The sequence below is a fragment of the Hyposmocoma kahamanoa genome, unplaced genomic scaffold, assembly GCF_003589595.1.
Source record: "Hyposmocoma kahamanoa isolate Upper Pololo Valley unplaced genomic scaffold, ASM358959v1 138, whole genome shotgun sequence".
NCBI lineage: Eukaryota > Metazoa > Arthropoda > Insecta > Lepidoptera > Cosmopterigidae > Hyposmocoma > Hyposmocoma kahamanoa.
The window spans coordinates 3192980-3208121 of record NW_020653492.1 but is presented as its reverse complement, the minus strand read 5'-3'; the positions used below and the strand labels follow the sequence as shown (position 1 = coordinate 3208121).

At 35.7% G+C, this 15142-nt stretch overlaps 1 protein-coding gene across 1 annotated transcript in view; it reads left to right on the top strand.

The window, feature by feature from the left end:
- Positions 1-15142, top strand: part of LOC113240445 (transmembrane protein 135-like) — a 37205-nt gene that overhangs the window by 8544 nt on the left and 13519 nt on the right. The gene's annotated exons all lie outside the window — the stretch shown is intronic.

The window sequence follows — 15142 nt, the reverse complement described above, 5'->3', positions numbered from 1 at the left end:
TATTGCAATAAAACGGCAATTTCATACTTTAACCCCTAATATTAAAAAGCCGTTTTAGTCAAGTTTGACCTACCGCCTCTTAAACAGAGACCGTGGGTTCGAATCGCAATGACAGCAATAAGCCAGCTTGTGACTATAATAGACCTAAATTTCGCATTAGAAGAGACCCGTGCCCAGTAGTGAAACGTATGATGGGTTAATGATGATATTAAAAACATAATGAATTTTGACTTATGTGCTTCAGGTTGAATAGAAATTTTATAAGACATTATGTTTGAAGAAGTTAACATTTTTGCACTGTCGTCTTTATGATAAATATTAATCCTTTTGATGATAAATGGTGATAAACGTAATTTTAATACCTTAAAAAATATGTTTACAGTTATGTAATACACAAAGTCACAAATTAATATACACTTCTATAATAAACTTATTGTTAATATTCATTTGCCACTGAGGTTCACTGTCATTAAACAAACGACGATAAAAATCCATTGAGGGCATCCGACTAACTTCCTCAAGTTATTTCTATGATATTTTCAAATAAATATTATAAATTATAGTAAGCAGTTAGCTGATATGTAGTCCCACTGCTGGGTACAGGCGATCTCACAATTAGGGGGGTTGGGCTTCGTTCCGACGCGGGTACACTATTTACACACGTCATTACTTAGCAGATGTATGTAGGATTCCTTACGATGTCTTCCTACACTCAAATCTTTGCGATTAAAAACTCTACGACTACGACTGTTATGGACAGGCGTGTCGCTTGTTACCACCAGGCGCACGACTTGATCGCCTCATCACATGGTATTATAAAAAAAATTGTACATCATTCAAAAACAAAAACCATTTGTTACTAAAAGAAAGATGTTAATAGAGTTCTTAACGGTTATAAGAAGAATTATTACAAATATTTTACATGGTTACAATCGACGAGTAAAACTGTGAACTGATGAGTATCGTTCTTCGGTTACTTGTTATTAACCGAAATGCGATGCCTTTTAATGGTACAAAGTTCAAACTGGTTAAATAAGCATTCATTATACGAATATAAACATTTGAATGTAAATAGGTATTAGTGGTATTTAAAGCAATAACATTTTGCGTACTCGCGAATGAATTCTTGTTTCGGAAAATGTTAACATTTTTTATTGTGCTCGGATAAATACATAGATCTAGCCTATAGATCGGCATTTTATTTATGATTTATCTAAAAATACCGTCGACGGTGTCAGGACACACAAACCTCGCGCTGTTAAAAATGCTTATTAATTATTTTACCCTTCAGCTAAATAAGCGAGTTACTAGGTAGTACAGTTACAAGGTCGATTAAAAAAAGTCGATTTTAAGCAAGTCGCAAGCAATACGTGTCTATCAAAGTGCGGTAAGCAAAGTAGATTTTGGATTTGGACTACACGAATCGAATAAGTGTCCCCCAGGGAGCCGTACTGAACCCCGTATGGAGGTACATGAACCCAAAAGGCGTCTCACAAGGCACGATATTGAGCCCCAAGTTCCATAAAATCTATAGGCCTCTGTTAGGAAACGGTGCTAGACCCTATATTGTACTATATGAATTTCAACCTGATGCGTCGTAAATAGAATAAACTATGGTTCGATATGGGAAGTATCCAAATTGATACAATTTAATCCTGTAAGGTGTCTAGCGTACAAAACAAAGGAATATTGAGTTGTTTACAAAACATTATCACGTCGTGCTCGATATGTTGAAATCCATGGATTAGGATATCGTACACAAGACAGAGACATTTCCATTTACGATAAGGCGTTATCTGTTAGGGTAATTAGTCATCAGGTCGTTGATGTAGGATTAGGTATGTACTTGAATGATTCACTATCACTTGGAAAAGAATGATTTGACAATTTCTTTCATAATTATTTGACAAGATACATACATACATATCATCACGCTTGTGTCCCACTTGGGAGGCAGCGACCATCTACCTCCACCTGCTACGCTCCTGACAAACCTCCTTCGCCCCCTCGATTCCCATCAGTCTCTTTATACATGCGCGTTTATTTTTGGTTCTTTTAACTCGGCCTTTTTTTAAGGACATCCACCTCTCCTCATGCCTCCATCCGCATCCGCTCTACAAATTCGAGAGCGAGAATGGGTAAACATTCATTCTATCTACATGGTCAAACCATCGAAGCATTCCCCTCTCTCTCCTGGTCAATACATCGTCTTTCATACCACAACGCTCTCTTACTACACCGTTCGGCACTCTCTCTTTAAGACTAATACCATATACAGGGTAATTTTTAAAATAGTAACAACCTCGCAAGACTATATTAGTAACATCATAAACAAAAACTTTTGTTCCATGACTTTTAATAATTAATTACATTTTACTTTCATACTAAAATAAATATATTAGCTACATAGATCGTTCTAATCGATTGTAACTCTGTGCAGGATCGGGGTGGGAGTCACGAAAGAAAAAATCAATGGAAGTACCTTATACCTCGATTACTATCTGAACCGATGTCGCCAAAACTCATACATTCTTCATTTGAAACACTACACAATCTTGATATTCATTGGTCGCAGTTTCAAATTTAAAAAGAAGTAACAAATTCTGGATTGTTAATATAATTTAAACTTTAACCTGTTGGCATATCGTTGAAAGTTCAATACCATCAATACCTATTATCGCAATTTTCGACGTTTTGATATTCTATTGAAATTTCAATCAATATGCTGCCATCTAGCGGTCAATTGCTGAACAACGGAGAATTTGAGTTTTTAATTTAGTTATAAGACTGAGAAAATACCACCACGGGTAATGTTTTTGGTGCGACTATAATTTGTGCACTCCAAAACTACACTATTTTTCTAGGATTTTAGAGAATTTGCACGAAAGAATGACACAACCATACAATACAAAGCGAAAATCGCGGACTGAGTTCAGATAGGTATTTCGAGATCTATAAATTGGCACGTGTCGCTGAGTAGCTACTTCTACTGTATTTATTGTTTTGTGATGAGAGTCGTCGCGGAGGACGCTTACATGTTTGAACTTACTGCCAAATAAGTGTAAAATAATACAACAAAAACTTAAAACTTTATTTTCGGTGAATTTATAATGTTTTGTAAAAACTTATGGAACAAAAGTTGTTGTTTATGATGTTTATAAACCTGGGAGGTTATTAGTATTCTATAAATAACTCTGTACATTACGCAAAACTCTCATTTCTACAGCATTCACCTTACCTTCATACTTTTTCTGCTACACCCAGCACTCACTGCCATACATTAGGGTTGAGACCAGCAAGCCTCGATGAATACTCGCCACGTTCTGGCTACTCATTAAGGCTATCTTCCATTACTCCATTCGCTCGATTCGAGTTGACAACTGTACACTGCTGCTATTTACATATCCTATTCCATATTTTTTTCATATTTTTAAATCGGAAACTCTGCAATACATGCGTTTTGTTGCAACAGATTTTTCACTGTCTGGATGACCGGTATTTTGTTTCGACAGCGGCATTGTCCGGTCACGCAACAGGATGTCCATTAAATGTTGCACTATGTTTTAAAGTGTTATAGTTTAAATCATAGGAAGCAAATATTGCCACTTTTTAAAATTGGCTTGATAGAAATATAACCTTCTCGGGTTTGAATTTTACGCTCACCGGATTTCATGTTTTTTTTATGATACCAAATGACGGGACCAAAAAGTTGTGCGCCTGGTAGTGCCTATCCATAACAGATGCAGTGCCGCAAAGTGTCGCGCGGGTCAGGTCGGAACCGCGGCGGGTCTAATTCCGTGTATTATATGGACGAAAATACAACTAGCGCGGGCGCGTGTACTCGTCTTGCGTTTATCGTATTCCTTCTTACTGCTGATTAAACTAATAATTGTTATTGTTTATTGTACTGTTTCAAAACATACAAAACTCTAATAGTGAAATAGTACAAAAAGAGCGGGCCTTCTTCTAACACAAATATTTCATTTTGTTTATGATGTAAAATGACAGAGCGAACAAGTCGTGCACCTCATGGCAAGCGATACGCCTGTGGTGTAATAATGTGAATGTAATTGTATTTTTGTACGAGCAGTACATTAGATATGTCGTAACTATAACCTAAATATGTTGGTGATCGCGCGCATTGTCGCGCTTACATTTTATGTACAATTACGTATAAAGACCTTCGGACAGTACAGGTGCCTTACATATTTTGCATCAACCTACTTCAACCGAACGGTGTACTCAGGGAAACATACAATATGTACAATACATTCTTACGAACATTCTACATTACTTACGTTGGGCACGAGTCCCAACATTTTGGTCCTTCGAGTATCCTCACCATTGGTGAAGTGTGATTGTGTGTCGTATTCTTCAGTAGCAAACCGGTCTCCTGGCCTCCCACAAGCGGGTCTCACCAGATAGATTGAGAAGGTGCACATATCAGTGCATAAGCAATTACACAGAACCAAACCTACAGTGAAATACGGTTTTAACTCTCATAAAAATTTCGTGTAATCTGCTCATACAACATCGTGGATTCAACAAATGACATGGCTACTCTCCTGCATCGTCAAGTGTTGATTGCTGAATGTATCCGCAAAATGGGATCCAACGTCAAAAATGATTCTGCGTCTCGGAAAACGGCGGATTACATTGAAAAACGGTTGGAACTGCTTCTTGTGTACATTACAGACTTTGAAGAAAATCATCTAAAACTCTTGAAGTACGAATACAAGACAGCAGAGTAATTTACGTCAAACGCAAATATTATGACAAATCATCTATATGAAAAGACACTTACCTTATTACGTGACATTACCCCATACGGGGCGGAAAAACCTAAAACAGAAGAGAGGGGCGGTTTTTCAAAAAGCGACGAGTTGATCAGCCAACAGCAAACAAATTTTCGTGCGCTTTCGAGAGTCGTTCGCAGTATTATCCTGGACAATATTACAGAGTAGTAGGAAATATTGGACAAGTCACAAGTTTTGCAATCACGATGGAATGTGATTGACCAAGTGCATTGGCAAATCGACAACTTGCTTATAGGTTCTAATTTAAACTACGAACAGGACTTCACGAAATACGAACAGATGTATGAAGGCAGTAAACGAGATCTGAACCGTAACTTAAACCATACTACAAGCCAACACCAATCTATTCCGGCTATCGACATCCCTACATTTTCTGGGGACCATGCACAGTGGCCCACATTTATGGATTTGTACTCTCAAGCCATACACAATAATACAATGCTGAACAAGGCCATTAAATGCAACATTTAAGGGAAAACTTCGAGGAGAAGCCAAACGTTTGGTACAACATCTTAACATATCTGCTAACAATTATGATACGTGCTGGGAGCTGTTAACGTATCGTTACAATAATCTACAACTTTTATTCACCAAACAAATACATACATTTATGGGTCAACCACCGGTGAAGGTGACGTCATATGAACTGAAACGTTTGCATGACACTAGCTTGGAGACAATTCACGCTATTCACAATCTGAGTGTGAACACAGCTACATGGGACCCAATCCTAGTCACATCTTAACAGAGAAAATGGATTCTGACACATATGCTTCATACATGGAGGCAAGAAAGGAGCCGCGCGAACTGCCATCCTTTGATGAATTGTTTAGACTCTTGAAAGCAAATTTACTGCCTTAGAACCTGTAAACCAAAAAAACAAGTGGACATCTACAAAACAGGAAAAAGAAACTAGTAGAGAAATAACAAAACAACCATTAGGAAGCAACAAAGACTACAAGTCACCACTAAGAACATATCATGCTTTCAAAAATACGTCAAGAACATGTCCTATGTGTAAAACAAATCATATATTGGTTTACTGTCCAGAATATCAGAAATTGTCACCGGAAGAAAAAATGAGGATAATCAATCAACTGAACATATGCAAAAATTGCCTCTATTGCCACAATGCACAAAAATGCAATTTAAATAAAACATGTAAATTGTGTAATAAGTCGCACCATACGACATTGCACGAGTTAATTGCAACCCAACATAACGTGAATAAATATACAAAATCCGTGTCAACTATTTCACAACCAACAGCAACTCACGTGGCGAACAACTTTGACGAAATACTTTTATGCTATAATTGAGCTAAAAATCAAGTCGGCAGATGGAACTTACATTCTGACTGAGATGCGTTTTAGATCAAGAGTCACAAGTTAATTTGATCACAGAATCAGCTGCATAACGCCTCGGGTCACAAAGACACAAACAAGATGCTTCAACATCAGGCATTGGAATCACATCCAATAAATGCAAAGGTACTATGCAACTAGTATGTCAGTTTATGTATAGTGATTACAAATTTATAGCAACTGCGATGCTGGCGGACCCCAATTACAATATAATTACAATAATAGACCTGTGGATATACTTTTAGATTTAAATGTGTTTCATGCAATCGAGATCTTGACTGCATGAAGTTGATAATGATTTCACGCGTTTCACGTCACTGGCCCTAGCGGAAGCGAAACACACGACGTCCTTTTCTCACCGATCAACTTAAGACGATTCCGTGTCGTTCAATGTGGAGAGTTCCTAATGTGTACAGGTTCAATCACACGCTGCACACTAATAACAAAAATATATGACAGCCAGAAACGTGCGCTATCAATGGATTGACGGCTTAGTAAATTATATCAATTTGACCTAGATAAGAAATTCAAACTTTGGACTGTTTAGTGTGATATGTCGGTGTGGATACAAAGTGTACGGTGGATTGCTTTATTTATAGCTATCATCGTAAGACGCAATAAACTGCCGAATCAAACCCAGGAGCCAGTAGGTGGATCAAATTGAGGACACTTTGGCTTTATTACGGGCATGGAAGTAGTCGTAATTTAGTTACTATGTCGCGATTTTGTATTCTTACTTAAGTCTCACGTTTTTTCTCTCTCAGACTAATTTTTATAAGCTTTCTTATTTTTGTTTTTTTATGTGAGACGAACGTAACGGGACAAACAAATCATGCGCCGGGTGAAACAGCGTTGACTCAGCAAATGCCAAAGTTTCTTCAGGCGTTGGTTTTCAGTCAGGATCAACGAGAGGGATTAAGTTATTTGAAATCAAAAATATAACGACTATGCGTAAAGTTATACATTGACAATAATAATATACATAGTAAAGTGTAAATAGTGCATCTAAAATAACTTGTTGTATATGTAAGTGCATGAGCCAATGTGAATATAATTACACCTATAGGAGTAAATTGTCGTAATAAAGAGGTTATAGTGTTGTATAATGTATTTAGTATATAATATAAATATACAAATAATGTGGATAGATTAAAGCAACAACAAATTCGATTCTAGACAGACTACGTAAAAGAATAAAAACACACTACACAGATTTTTGAAGTGAGAGTAGGTGTTGCCAGTACAGTGCTTTGAATTTGGGTTTGGATGTCTCGCTGCGTATAGGTAGTGGAATATTATTCCAGCACTTTCGAGGCAGAGTACTTGAAACTACCTCGAAAAGCTGCAGTTCTATGTTGTGGTACCATAAGAGCACATGATCGGACAGATCGATCTTTGTAGCGTACATTAACACTAATGGTTAAACGGAAGTCTGTATTCCGTAAGTGTACTTAGCAATGGGTGATTAAAGACTGAAAAAGAACCCAAGGAATAATTTAAGTACATTTATTATATACCTTTCATAAAACACCTGGGTGTATGAAATGAAATAGGTATTAACAGAATTGTTTCGGTTTGCGGTCACCAGCGTTGCAAGCACTAATTGAAACTCGGTGTATTAAAATCGATTAAAATAAAACTATAAACTTCTCTATATTTACCTGCCTCAATGTTTAAGTTACGAAACATAGAAGATAACCTATTAATCTGTCAAAATATAAATGGAATTCATTCGTTCATAAAAACGCACTACTTCAGATAGTAAATAATTAATTTCAATAACTTTCAGTATCTATATCAGGTTTGGTCATATAAAGACTATATTATTACCACCTTTGGGACGGCTCTGCCTTGTAACAGTTGACTGTTTTTGATTCGGTGAAGCGAAAACCGAAAAACCTAATTGGAAACTCTCTTGTGGAGTGAATTCTTCTAAGTCTTGTTTCACCGCAGAAATGTGAATTGCTTGTCAGTTTTCTATCGCAGTATGTGCACAGAAACTTAGCTATTTAGTTCTACCGCCACCGTTACTCCTTTATTCAACTAGAAACTCCGGAGTACTTAGCTTTATGTCATTGATTTATTACCCATTCACGTGAAGCGCTTTGCGTAATTTTTTCTGATGATATCGAAGGAAAATACACTACAAGTATCAATGTTTCATTTACTTCATAGCAACGCAAATCAAGGTGTTAACTGTAGGCTGAGTTATATTTCAAAATGGCGCTACAGCACAATAATAACAATTACTGAATAGTATTTTATAAAAGCAACAAGTTACAATAAAGATAATTATATGTAGGTAAGCACTGATTTGCAGCGATACTTGGTTATGAAGATAGCAGAGTCAGCAGACCGTGGACACGGCAAATTGCTTGCTCTAAATCGGCGACAACACACGGATGTGTCGATTGCTTTTCTATTTAATTTTTGTTTCTAAAGGACACTCAGCAGTTGGCCTCTGATGGCTTTGATTGCGCCATCGATAAAAAACGCCGAACTTTTAATCGCTAATACAAGCTAAGTAGCGGGCATGTCCCTTGCCGGTGTAAACACGCCCTGAGTGCTGGGTATGAACCTCAGCTTAGTACGCTAGTAAATACTTTTGGCAGAAAGGCGTACTCTAGGGGACAATCTGAGGAAGCATACACTGAACTGGTGGGCAATTCGTCTTCGCCGGCGAGGACGCTAATTTGGTGTAAAGTGGGCGTTGCTATCTGGAAGGCCTGAAGCGTAGAAAGAGTGATGGGGTCGTCAGGGTCTTTGAGGACTTCCCTATGTCGACGGTTCCTTGGAATGCAGACTGGGATGTTTCTTAAAGGGAGCGTACTTGGCAGCAGCCACCACGACGGGATTGGAATGGTGAGGAGCAAATTAGGCTATTGTAAGGACCCGTAAATCTATGTGGAGATTAGTTCAGGTACTACGAAGCACTTGTTGGTTGCGCATAAATTTTGGAAAGCATGAAGGCTTTAAATGGCCGGCAGGCGGTAGATGTGGGCGGAGTTTACCTGTATAAACACGACACTGACGTAAGTCATGATGAATTTAATACAAGTTGATAGGTGTAACCTAAAGGAGATTTTGCTCCGCTTGTTGAGGAAAGGATGAAGGTGGATCACGACGTAGTGGGCTAATCTATCGAAAGACGGAATTGCTCTTTTATTTATTTTTAAACACGAGTGGACGTTACACGTGATTGGATTAACGACTTGTTTACAAAAACGAGTTGTTCACTTGCTAGGGGCATATAAATGTATAAACATAAATTGAAATAGGCTTATCTCCTACATTTAAGTAAAACTGGAACATCGTTAAGGTCAGTAATTAAGTTTCTTCACGCCGATCTTATATAATACGCTTTTAGGAACATTAGTTTTTTCTTGTTTGTTTAAAGTACAGCATTGAATATTTAGTTTTTAACCAAAAAAACGGTATAATAATTTTCGACCCACTCGGACCCGACTCGGAAACAAACAAATTTGGGTCTGGTAGATTTTTCATTATACTAACCTGACCTAAACCCACACGAGGGATCTTTGTCTTTATTTTAATAGGTACTTTACCAAATCTACAGCCGACGTTCTATACAATACCTAAGTATTCTATACAATGTCTAGAAAATATGTACACTAGTTAAAAAATATAAATTATTATATACATTACCTAAAGAAGACCAAGTACTGTATAGACTGATTAGGTATTCTATAGAATATCTGAATTACATATACAAAAATTAGTTCTAAATACCATGGCTATTAAAGGTTTTATTCTTCAAAGCAAATAGTCAGTCCTTCTACACGTAACCTGTGCGGTAACTTTACGTAGACTCGAGTCAATATAATAATGCGTTTAGGGTGCTATTTAGACCGCGCTACTGTAGTACCTCTAATACGTATGCTAGGGCACGTACACTTTTCTTCTGCGTTGTGCTACACTCTAACTCGGTTACTTAGCAGCCCGAATGACTTCCTCGGCTTCGTTGCTAACAGATGAGACACTGCGATGGTGCAGCTACATACGACTTCAAGCCGGTAGCCATGACACATCTAATATTGAATTCCTGTTCAAAAACATCTAATTATTAAATAATAAGGGGTATACTTTAAATAAATTTACTTTATCTACTTTATCGATTCCTAAACCTAAACTACGTGAAGCTAATTGCGATAAAAATATAATTTATCTACAGATGGTAGGAATGTTGTAAATACAAACAAACAAAGCACAGGTCAAATCGTATTTATTGGACATATAAGCCCAGAAATTCAATATCTATTAGTTTTAGCGCTCTAAAAAAAGTATAATATTCACATTAGAATAGGTGCCTGGTACATACCATGTAAGACATATCAATAATTTATTACACATTTGTAAGGAAATTGCAGGGTACTAAACCCTGAATTTCGGTGGAATAATGTATACACAAATTCACAAAGAAATACAATGACAATAAAAATGAAATAGTGATTACTTAACTTACTTACTGCTCAGCAACCGGATTCAATAATTTAATTTTGAAATACCATGAGCAAGACCTTTATACAATACAAATACCACTCCTGTGGTTGGTTTATCCAATCAGAAAACGAGACTGCTTTGCAGTGTGGCGCCACTGGTGGCGCCATTGGTTTTATAACATAATTTTATTTCCATTAAAAACAGTAATGATAGGATTCCGTGTATATATATCTATATAAATATCAGTAGACTTAAGTAACATTTTTAAACAACATGACTTAAGCCAAACCTATGACATATGTATAAAAGAATGGAAACAATGATAAAATATTTATCAATAAGTTGAAATGTATTCACAATGTCATGTCATGACAAGTCGTTTTTGTGCTTTAATTATGAAAATGACATTTTAGATGTTTTAAAGATTAAACAATCTTCCTATAAATAAAGTTTATTTGATAATTTACGTATAAATTTAATATTTATCTCACACGCTCGTCACCCTGAGACAAAAGTTGACAAATTCCAAGTGCCTGCAATTTCGTCAACACCTTTTTATCCATCAAAACCGGAACACAATAAATGGTAGTACTTCCCAAATGAACTCTTTCACAGGCAGGCATAAAATTGTAATTACAGTAAAAAATAGCCTCAAGGAGAAATTATTTTTCCCAGGAGAACTATATAATCAAACGACGTCATAAGTAGTCTAGACGTCTAGAACCGGATAGAGCTGCCATCAATAACCGCCGTATATTTCTTCCGAGCCATTACTAATGTATTGCTTTATTACAATGTCCGTAAATCTTAGCATATCATTTGTATTTGCGTAGAAAACAGCTTATTTTCTTACTTATTAACATATACAACACATTATTTATATGTTTATACATATTCTGTTGTTTATTGGGAAAATTGTACAAGGAATAAGTCTAAACATTATTAAAAAAAACCCAACTGCAAATATATTTAACTTCAAAGAAAAAAAAATTACCTCCCCAATCCCTATTTTGATTTTTTTATAGCCTGTGACACTCCCATAATCAAAACGAATCTAACGACACCTCATATGTCAAAATATATATCAAGCCATTTATGCTGTACAGGGAAACATAGAAATGGACGTACATATGTCAAGTAAAAACGACTCACTAACTGAACTTCGACACACGCCACTCCATTTTACTCAGACATTACTTAACTTCGACAATATATTACTTCGACATTACTTTACTCAGACACTACGCTACTCCAACAACATGTTACATCGACATGATTTTACTCAGACATTACGTTACTTCGACAATTTGTTACTTCGACATTACTTTACTCAGATACTACGCTACTCCGACAACATGTTACATCGACATGATTTTACTCAGACACTACGCTACTTCGACAACACAGACAGAGATATTTCTAAAAAAAATCTTTGTACTCAGATATGAAAAATCATCATTAGAAACCCATGTAGGAAATGGTTTCTTATTACATATCGATCAATATAACAAAAACAAAAATTATATAATCGAAAAACTCTTTTATTAGTTATATAAAGTGTAACAAAAAACTATTAAATTAAAATGTAAAATATTTTTACTACTTACACTATTTCATGTATGTAAGTAAATGAAAATTTTTCATTTTCATTTCATTTTTGTCTAAATCTAAAACAAGCCAATGTCGTCGGTGTTTTGTAGAAAGGGCGAAAGCGCCATTTTGGACAAATTTTCCGGTGACCATGTTTTAAGTTTTCAGGACTGTTTTAAAATATTTACGTCCTGTTTTAAAATCAGCTTTAAAACTTAAACTTAATTAAATCCAATTAATTCGAAAACAGGAGGTAATTATTTTAAAACGGTCGTTAAAACTTAAAACATTGTATCCGAAGTGGTCAGCCACCCGAGCTTCGGTGTAAGTGCGAGCGAGGTTGTCTATTACTCCGAGAGTTTATATTGGGTTTTAGTATTGGGGTGAAAACTTTACTTTTCACTTCGATTGCGATAAACAAAAAAATATTTATTTGAATAGTTTAGGCTCTACTACCATATCACGAACCAGAGTTCTGAACTTCTGATACAGATAGATACAAACAAACGCAACAAAACGCCACGATTAGCAGTCTTTGGTAATCATAAAATAACCTTGAGTCGAAATTTCAATAATAATAAAAAACTTAAGTTTAAATCGATTATTTTTTGTTACAAAACATTATGTACACAATTCCTTCTAAAAATTCTAATATACCCAAGTCTTCTTTCAATTGCATGTGTTGCTTTTTTGCGTTTTTTGTTTGTTGTGCTTAGGTTTTTCTATTAGTGCTGCAATGCGAGCTATTTCGTTTTCCGTGTTCCTCTGCTCTTTCGTTAATTCTTTTATTGTATTGAAAACATTCATTTTCTTTTTATTCGAAAGTATATTCCATCGCGAATGCCAACTTTCACAAGCGCTTTGAGTTGTTGGTAGGTTGCAAGCTATAGAGTCGAAAACTGACCATATTTTGGGTGGGAATTTGGGTGGCATGGCTTTAATGAATACTTTAGTAGGGTTGCTCGCTTTTCGAAGACATTGGCGTGTTCCGGTTACATACAATTTAGCAAATTTTTCACAGACAACATCAGCCGCTTTTGGGAGTGTAAGTACTTTAAGAAGCTCAAAAGCTCGTGGAATCTCTACTTGTGGCAAAAATGCTAACGCAGTGATATGTCGTAGTTTATGTGCAAATTCGCTATCTTGATTATATTTTGCTGACAACCCTTCGCGTTCAATGAATCGCCATACAATTTGTCGAAAATGAAAAAAACAGCACTTATGTTTGCTGGTAGAAAAGACGTATCGACAGGCATTAATAGCTGCTTGTTCGAAATCGGTTATTATTATTTTAGGTTCCAACGTTAAGTAAAGTTTCAATATTTCCAAAATAATGTAATTACAATGCTCACTTTTGCTTCATAGGAATCCGTACACTTACGGTAAAATCTGATGAGTAGAATTTTTACTTCCTACGATAGCTTGTATCGTATATAGCTGATGCACAGGTTTGGGACTGCATTTAAAAGTGCCATCCATTATCCAAAATTCTGCTTCGAAAAGCACTATCAAATTTTCGTCAGTCCCGAAAATAATAACTGTTTCTCCTTCAAAATTGTAATGTGCAATCAAAAATTGTTTGTTATCTACTGTTTGGTATTCCTCTTGAATCATCAAATCTTCGAGACCAGAGGGCAGTTTAACACCATGGTTCCTTGCTCGGTGAATCACGGCTCGCATGGCAGGTTTATTCGGAACGAATGGAGCGCTAGATGGATGGATGGATGTAATATCATAATTACATTGTTGAATTATTTGTGAAGGGCGATCCATACTACAAACAACCTTGTGTTTTATGTTATTGTACGCACCTGGATTTGTTCTGGTTGTGACAAGTGGTTATGATTCTTTATTAATTTAGTGGCCACATAATGCTGATCGTCACGTTTAACTGTTTTAAGCCACACGTTACACTTTCCACTGCACTTTTCAATGCAATGCCAATAATAAATGTCGTCTCGCACTTGGTTATTTCAATATATGAAACCGTCTGCAACTAACTGATCTTTTTAGTTAACTGAGATTTAATTATAAAATAGGAAGTCATGTTGATAAGTGCTTAACCAAAATACTACTGCATCTGTGACTGTCAATAAACGCAGTGATCTAGTTGGAAACGCAAATAGAATTCGTAAATATTCTAAATAAATGCAATTTTTTAAACCTACCATCAAATTTTAAAAGTGCTGCGTAGATTATCGGTAATAGTGTAATATATTAATATAAACTTTCAGTAATTCAATTAATTAAAAAGGATTCAATTAAGTTTAAGTTTTAAAGTTGATTTTAAAACAATCTAAATATTTTAAAACAGTAAAACATGCTCACCGGAAAATTTGTCCAAAATGGCGCTTTCGCCCTTTCTACAAAACATCGACGATATTGGCTTGTTTTAGACAAAAATGAAATGAAAATGAAAAATTTTCATTTACTTATATACATGTCATGTATGACATGAAATAGTGTAGTAAAAATTTATGTTTTAATTTAATAGTTTTTTGTTACACTTTATTTAACTAATGAGAGAATTTTTCTCTTTTGAATTTATATATATATATATATTGTTATATTGGTCGATATATCATAAGAAACCATTTCCTACACGGGTTTCTAATGATGATTTTTCTTATCTGAGTACAGAGGTTTTTTTAGAAATATCTCGTCTGTGTTGTCGAAGTAGCGTAGTGTCTGAGTAAAATCATGTCGATGTAACATGTTCTCGGAGTAGCGTAGTGTCTGAGTAAAGTAATGTCGAAGTAACATATTGTCGAAGTAACGTAATGTCTGAGTAAAATCATGTCGATGTAACATGTTGTCGGAGTAGCGTAGTGTCTGAGTAAAGTAATGTCGAAATAATATATTGTCGAAATAACGTAATGTCTGAGTAAAATCATGTCGATGTAACATGTG